Here is a 6448-nt window from a genome sequence, read left to right as displayed (position 1 = left end):
GAGCTTTACCAAAGTTTTTATGTGTTGTATGCGGCAAGTAATGGTCATAGAAAGTGACAAAATGTCAAACGGAGTGCAGATCGACAAGCTATTGCAAGATGAAGTTGGTGACGGTCGCGTGTCCGACAGTACCGAAGAATTTTTTGCCAGTTTCTATCAGATCAATTGAGTGTCTTGGCAAAATCAAAGTAGCATGGAAATAGAAGGGTCTAAAGCTGGGGATAGTGCTTACAAGTGATTTTGTCAGCCCAATGAGCAAGTCTTTGGGCCGGAAATGGCATGCATTGGAATGAGTGTAAAAAATGGGATTTTTTGGAGTAAATTGAGAGTTTTTTGGTGCTTTGAAGGCCTTGGGAGGCAAGGCGATGGGCTCCGCCATGTGGCACCACTACATAAACCCACATGCATGAAAAATAGTCCCAGATGTAAGGTATATAGTAATATACACTACATGGGCACCCCTTTTACGTGCACCAAAGGGAATGTGGAGCTCTTATGAACGTGGCTGATGACGGTCAGCCTTTGAGCTCTGCTTGCAGTTGGTGCGCCCAAGTCATGTCGACACCGGAAATAGCCAGGAGCAGATGCATGGTAGCAGACAGACTGATAACAGGGTGCTTGGACACATGATAGGTGTAATTTTCAGCTAGTGTCCTCATGATATGTAAGCTATATGTGACATTATGCAGTTCAAGCATTGGTTTTTCAAGCCCGAAAAGTCGGAAGCAAGATCCCTTAGCAAGCGAATATAAGCTCAATATGGAAGACGTCCGTGTGACGACCATCATGTTTTTTTTTTTTGCGTCGGAGATATCATTGGTCGATGACACCACTATAGTGTGTGTGTCAGATGAGGCATCATGCAGTGCAGCAAATGGGGAGATCGACCATGTGAATTCTTCGAGGATCAAATCGCTAAAGTTCAAGGATCAAGACCATGAGGAGCGTGGGGAACCATGTCAAGCTGGTTTTGTTTAAAGTGAAGCTGAAACTAGAAATTAGAAAAAGAAATTAAAGCTGTTGCATGAAAAGGTGGCGTGGACTGCAGAGTCGGCGTGTTCCATGAAGGAAAGGGCCGCCAGCTGTAGGGGAAGGAGTAGCGACCGGCAAAGGCCACAAAAAAGCTTAGCAGGCCGAGGGCATCTCCAAGCATGAGGGGCCAACAGGGGGGCGAGCCAATTGGAAGGGCGGCTCTGGCAAGAGCTTGGATAAGCTGAGCTGCAAGTCGGGGGAAGCTGCCATCTACACAGGGCGATGAGGGCCGTTTTGTGCATGCGGGTGATGCCGCCAGGCGGATGTGAAGCTTTCAGGCCATTAAAAACGGGGGATGGGATGCTCGAGGTTCGGTTGCAACTCAGAGCCAGGCTTGGTGAGTTTATGGAGGAGTTGAACTCCGCAATGAGCCGTGGGTAGTCAAAAGGGGCTGGAGATACCCTGAGCAGGGTGAGGCTCGCCAACAGGGGGCGGGGAAGTATGGCCAAGGGAAGCCAGCGTTGCCAAGGAGGTCGAGTAGAGCAGGTTAAAAAAGGAGGCGGAATTGACAAGAGAGCCCGCAGGCTGCTGTGTTGGCATGAGATAGGAGAGGAATTTCTATCAAAGGGGAGCTCAAGGCAAGGAAAACAAGGCGCTCTATGCAGGGAAAAGGATCTTGGGTTGTTCTTTTTGAAACCCATCAGTGTACTGCTTGTTCTAATCTAAGCCAATCAAATTAGCTCTGGTCTCCATATGCTTTTTGTTTGTGGACATTTATCATTTTTTCTCCCTCATGCACTCATGCACATGATTATGTGGCTGTCATACATCGGAGTGGCTCTTGTGTGTGGGTACTCTCTAAATGAATGTGGTGTATACCAATAATCTTGGAGTGTTTGCGTACGTCATGAAATTGAGAAGATCAAGGTAGTGTGAACGTGTACGAGAGCTCATAGTAGTATCTGCACGTATTAGCCTATTTTCTATTACCTATCTGCAATTCTACAGTGCTTTGAGGGGTTAGAAGCAGTAGCCATCACGATGTGCTTTGTGATCAAGTGTGTGTAGTCGGGATTGGTCGGGACGGGCTTGGACAATAGTCTTTTGCAGATCGGGAGTCTAGGTGTGTGTTTACTAGGGGATAGGGGTGCTATGAAATCACTGGGCTATAGAGAGGCAAGCATTGAATGTGGCGGGTGTTTTCCCATTTTCCCCTTTCCATCTTGTGGTGGCTCCATTGAGGATCCATTGGTTTCTTCTTAACAAGGTGTTGGTGAGTCAAGATGAAGCAAGAATTTGGTCCAGTGTTCAAAGGAGATTAAGATGCTGACGATTGGATTGCCGATTTTGAGCTATTTATGTTGACGGTATTGCGGATGCCAGGTGGAAGCAAAGCTCCAGACTCTACCATTGGTGTTGCGAGGTAAAGGAAAAGTTTGGTTCGATGGCTTAAAAGATGTACACAAGCAGAATTGGATCGGATTTCAAGAGCACTTTCTACAAAGGTATTAAAAGGTGGTGTCGGCTTCGGAAGCAGATGCAAAGATCAAAAGCTTGCAGCAGGACGTAAGTGCAAATTTTGATTCGTTTGTTGATAAATTTGAAGCTTATAGCGGAGATTTTGCGACTGCTACCCAAGAAACCCATGTGGGATACTTTAAGCTGGAAAGGTTTCTATCTTGCTTGCATCCCTATGTTTGTGAGAGGGTGGACTATGAAGATCCAAGGACCTTTGATGAAGCTATTAGAGTTGTCAGAGCAAAGAGTTGAAATATGAAGAAGAAGATGGAGGCAGGATTGTTGCAGTCTATACTTGTAGTAGCCAGTGGACCTAGGCCCAAACAGATTGAGGAGCATCAAAAGGTAAAGGATCATTTTATTGATATGCATTTGATCAAAGCAAAGGAAGCTGATGCCAGGCTAGAAAGGTAGAAGAAGTGCCAATCAGGTCTCAAAAGATACAGAGGGCATATTTAGAGTGCCACCTAGTTTGATTTCTCAAGAGGACAAGGTGATAGAAGATCTTAAAGAAGAGGTGTCAGTTCTAGAGCCAACAACGAGGCTGATAGCAAAGGTGCAAGAACCGGCAAGATCAGAAGAGAAGTCTGAGAGTTCTCATAGCTCCAGCAGCAGTTTGGACACAGATAGCATGTGGGAGACAGAATCCATCTCTTCTAGGTATGAAAGTTAAGATGTAGATGAAGTTGAGAAATATGTATACGAGTTGCCTACCAGCGAGCTGAAGATCGAAGAGAAGCATAGTGCAAGTGTTGAGATGAGATGCCTTGTGTGAACAGGCCAGTCGAGCAGCACTATCTTGTGTCTTGTGATGGTGAGTCCCTATTGGAGGAAGAGGTATGGTTTGATTGTGCATCCGACTTAATTGAAGAGCAGGTTTTTGAGGATGACTTGCAGGAGCTAGGAACAGAAGCAGCAGTAGGTCAATTTGATTTGTCTATGTAGGGGGTGGGGCAACTTTGCCTTGGTGGACATGTCAAGGTTCACTTTGATTTTTTGGAGTTGGTTTGTGGCCGTGGAGAGCTAGCTCTGGCAGATGACTCTATGGAAACTGATATAGGTGCAGCCTATGAGAGTGATGCTTCATGCAATGAGGAAGGTACCACCAACCTTGCAGGTGATGAGGTGTTTGAAGAATAGGTTGAAGCTAGAGCAGGTCATACTCTTGAGTATGAAAAGGTGGCCTTGGAGCCATTTACAGAAGGTTTGGATACAAGTTTGCAAAGGGGTCAGGTTTGCTTGGCTATGCAACAGGTGAAGGCAAATTGTAGGGTTTTGCTACTTTATGTGGTGCTATGGATACATGTGTTATTGGAGGTTGCTTTACAGGTATCTTTGTATCTATTGCGAGGTTTTTTTGAGGTGGACTCTACTATGGACGGTTCTGTAGCAGATGACATGATAGCGACTTGTGGTATCGGTGCTTCAAGTGTTTGAAAGTATACTTAATTATGGTTGGCAGGAAGGTTTATGTATGCAGGGTGACAAAGCTCCGTGCTGTGAAGAGCTGTTAGGGTGGCCTGTCTACTGGCCTACAAGTGCAAAGGACGGCTTGGATATACATGCATTACAAGTGAATGGCCACAGTCAAGGCTTTTCATTTCATCCTAGCGGATGATTGCAGTAGAAAATGATTTTCTCTCTATCTCTATCCTATCTATATAGCCATTATATTATCATTTTTCTTATGCACAGTCTATGTAGCTATTTTATATCATTCTCTCTTGAAGTACTATTTTACCTAAATAATGCTATGGTGAGCATGAATGCTCAACGTGGGGGTGGGAAATGATAGTGCGCCCAAGTCATGTCGACACATGAAATAGCCAGGAGCAGATGCATGGCAGCAAACAGAGTGATAACATGGTGCTTGGACACATGATAAGTGTAATTTTGAGCTGGTTTTCTCATGATATGTATGCTATATCTGAAATTATGCAGATCAAGCATTGGTTTTTCAAGCCCGCCAAGTCGAAAGCAGGATCCCTGAGCAAGCGAATATAAGCTCAAGGTGGAAGACGTCCGTGATGACAATCATGTTTTTTTCTCTTTGCGGAGGAGATATCATTGGTCGATGACACCACTATAGTGTGTGTGTCAGATGAGGCATCATGCAGTGCAGCAAATGGGGAGATCAACCATGTGACCTCTTCGAGGATCAAATCGCTAAAGTTCAAGGATCAAGGCCATCAGGAGCGTGGGAAACCATGTCAAGCTGGTTTTGTTTAAAGTGAAGCTAAAACTAGAAATTAGAAAAAAAAATAAAGATGTTGCATGGAAAGGTGGCGTGGACAGCAGAGTCGACGTATTCCATGAAGGAAAGGGACGCCAACTGTAGGGGAAGGAGTAGCGACCAGCAAAGGGCACAAAAAAGCTCAGTAGGCCGAGGGTGTCTCGAAGCACATAAGGGCACCAATTGCATGGAGAGACGGGCCGAGGGCGGCCAATGGGCTGCTAGGGGGGCGAGCCAATTGGAAGGGCGGCTCTGGCAAGAGATTGGATAAGCTGAGCTGCAAGTCGGGGGAAGCGGCCATCTACACAAGGTGATGAGGGCCGTTTTTTGCATGCGAGTGATGCCTCCAGGCAGATGTGAAGCTTCCAGGCTATTAAAAACGGGGAATGGGATGCTCGAGGTTTGACTCAAAGCCAGGCTTGGTGAGTCTATGGAGCAGTTGAGCTTGGCTATGAGCCCGAGGGTAGTGAGAAGGGGCTGGAGATACCCTGAGCGGAAGTATGGCTAGGGAAGCCAGCGTTGCCAAGGAGGCCGAGTGGGGGCAGAATTGACAAGAGAGCCCACAGCCTGCTGTGTTGGCATGAGATAAAAGAGGAATTGATATCAAAGGGGAGCTCAAGGCAAGGAAAACAAGGTGCTCTATGCAGGGAAAAGGATCTTGGGTTGTTTTTTTGAAACCCATCAGTGTACTGCTTGTTCTGACCTAAGCCAATCGAATTAGCTCTAGTCTCCATATGCTTGTTGTTTGTGGACATTTATCAGTTTTTCTCTTTCACGCACATGATTATGTGGCTGTCATACATCGGAGTGGCTCTTGTGTGTGGGTACTCTCTAAATGAATGTGGTGTATACCAATAATCTTGGAGTGTTTGCGTACGTCATGAAATTGAGAAGATCAAGGTAGTGTGAACGTGTACGAGAGTTCATAGTAGTATCTGCACGTATTAGACTATTTTCTATTACCTATCTGCAATTATACAGTGCTTTGAGGGGTTAGAAGCAATAGCCATCACAATGTGCTTTGTGATTAAGTGTGTGTAGTCAGGGTTGGTCGGGACCGGGCCTGGACAATAGATTTTTGCAGATCGGGAGTCTAGGTGTGTGTTTACTAGGGGATAGGGGTGCAATGAAATCACTGGGTTATAGAGAGGCAAGCATTCAGTGTGCCGGGTGTTTTTCCATTTCCCCCTTTCCAACGTTGATGGAGGTGCACCTCGGTGGTTTTTTGGCGGCGTCATGGCGTCTGGTGGTGCATCGATAGTGGCACCGTAGTGCTGATGTGGCATTTCCAAGGGGTTTGATCATGCGTCCATGAGGGCCAACATCTTTTGAGTAGGAGCGTGGGAGCACCGTCGGTGCCCCGGTTAAGGGTGAGTTTGCGTGGTGGTAACTTGCACTACAAGAGGTTGTGTGCTCTTGTGACGTTGTTAGCGACGGAAATACACTGGGGTTTTATAACCCCCGGCGTCGCTAAAATCGTCACTACGAGCGTCGCTATATGCGTCGCTATAAGCGTCGCTATATAACGACGCTCATAGCGACGGTCATAGAGACGGTTATAGCGACGTTTACACAGAAGACTATAGCGACACTCATAGCGACGCTACAGAGCCATAAATAGCGACGATTATAGCGACGCCCGAGAGATTTTTTTTTTGTGGCAGGGCATTCAACCCATCAACCATATTGTACTTGATTCACTTTTTAAAAAAAGTGCAAGGGTAG

The 6448-nt window shown here is 46.2% G+C and overlaps 1 pseudogene; it reads left to right on the top strand.

Moving 5' to 3' along the window:
• The first annotated feature begins 1091 nt into the window (after positions 1-1091).
• LOC147429544 (uncharacterized) lies at positions 1092-5507 on the top strand (annotated as a pseudogene).
• The last annotated feature ends 941 nt before the right edge of the window (positions 5508-6448 follow it).

This window comes from Adiantum capillus-veneris, chromosome 22 (genome assembly GCF_014529385.1).
Source record: "Adiantum capillus-veneris isolate H3 chromosome 22, ASM1452938v2, whole genome shotgun sequence".
Taxonomy (NCBI): Eukaryota; Viridiplantae; Streptophyta; class Polypodiopsida; order Polypodiales; family Pteridaceae; genus Adiantum; species Adiantum capillus-veneris.
This window is presented reverse-complemented; position numbering and strand designations above follow the sequence as displayed.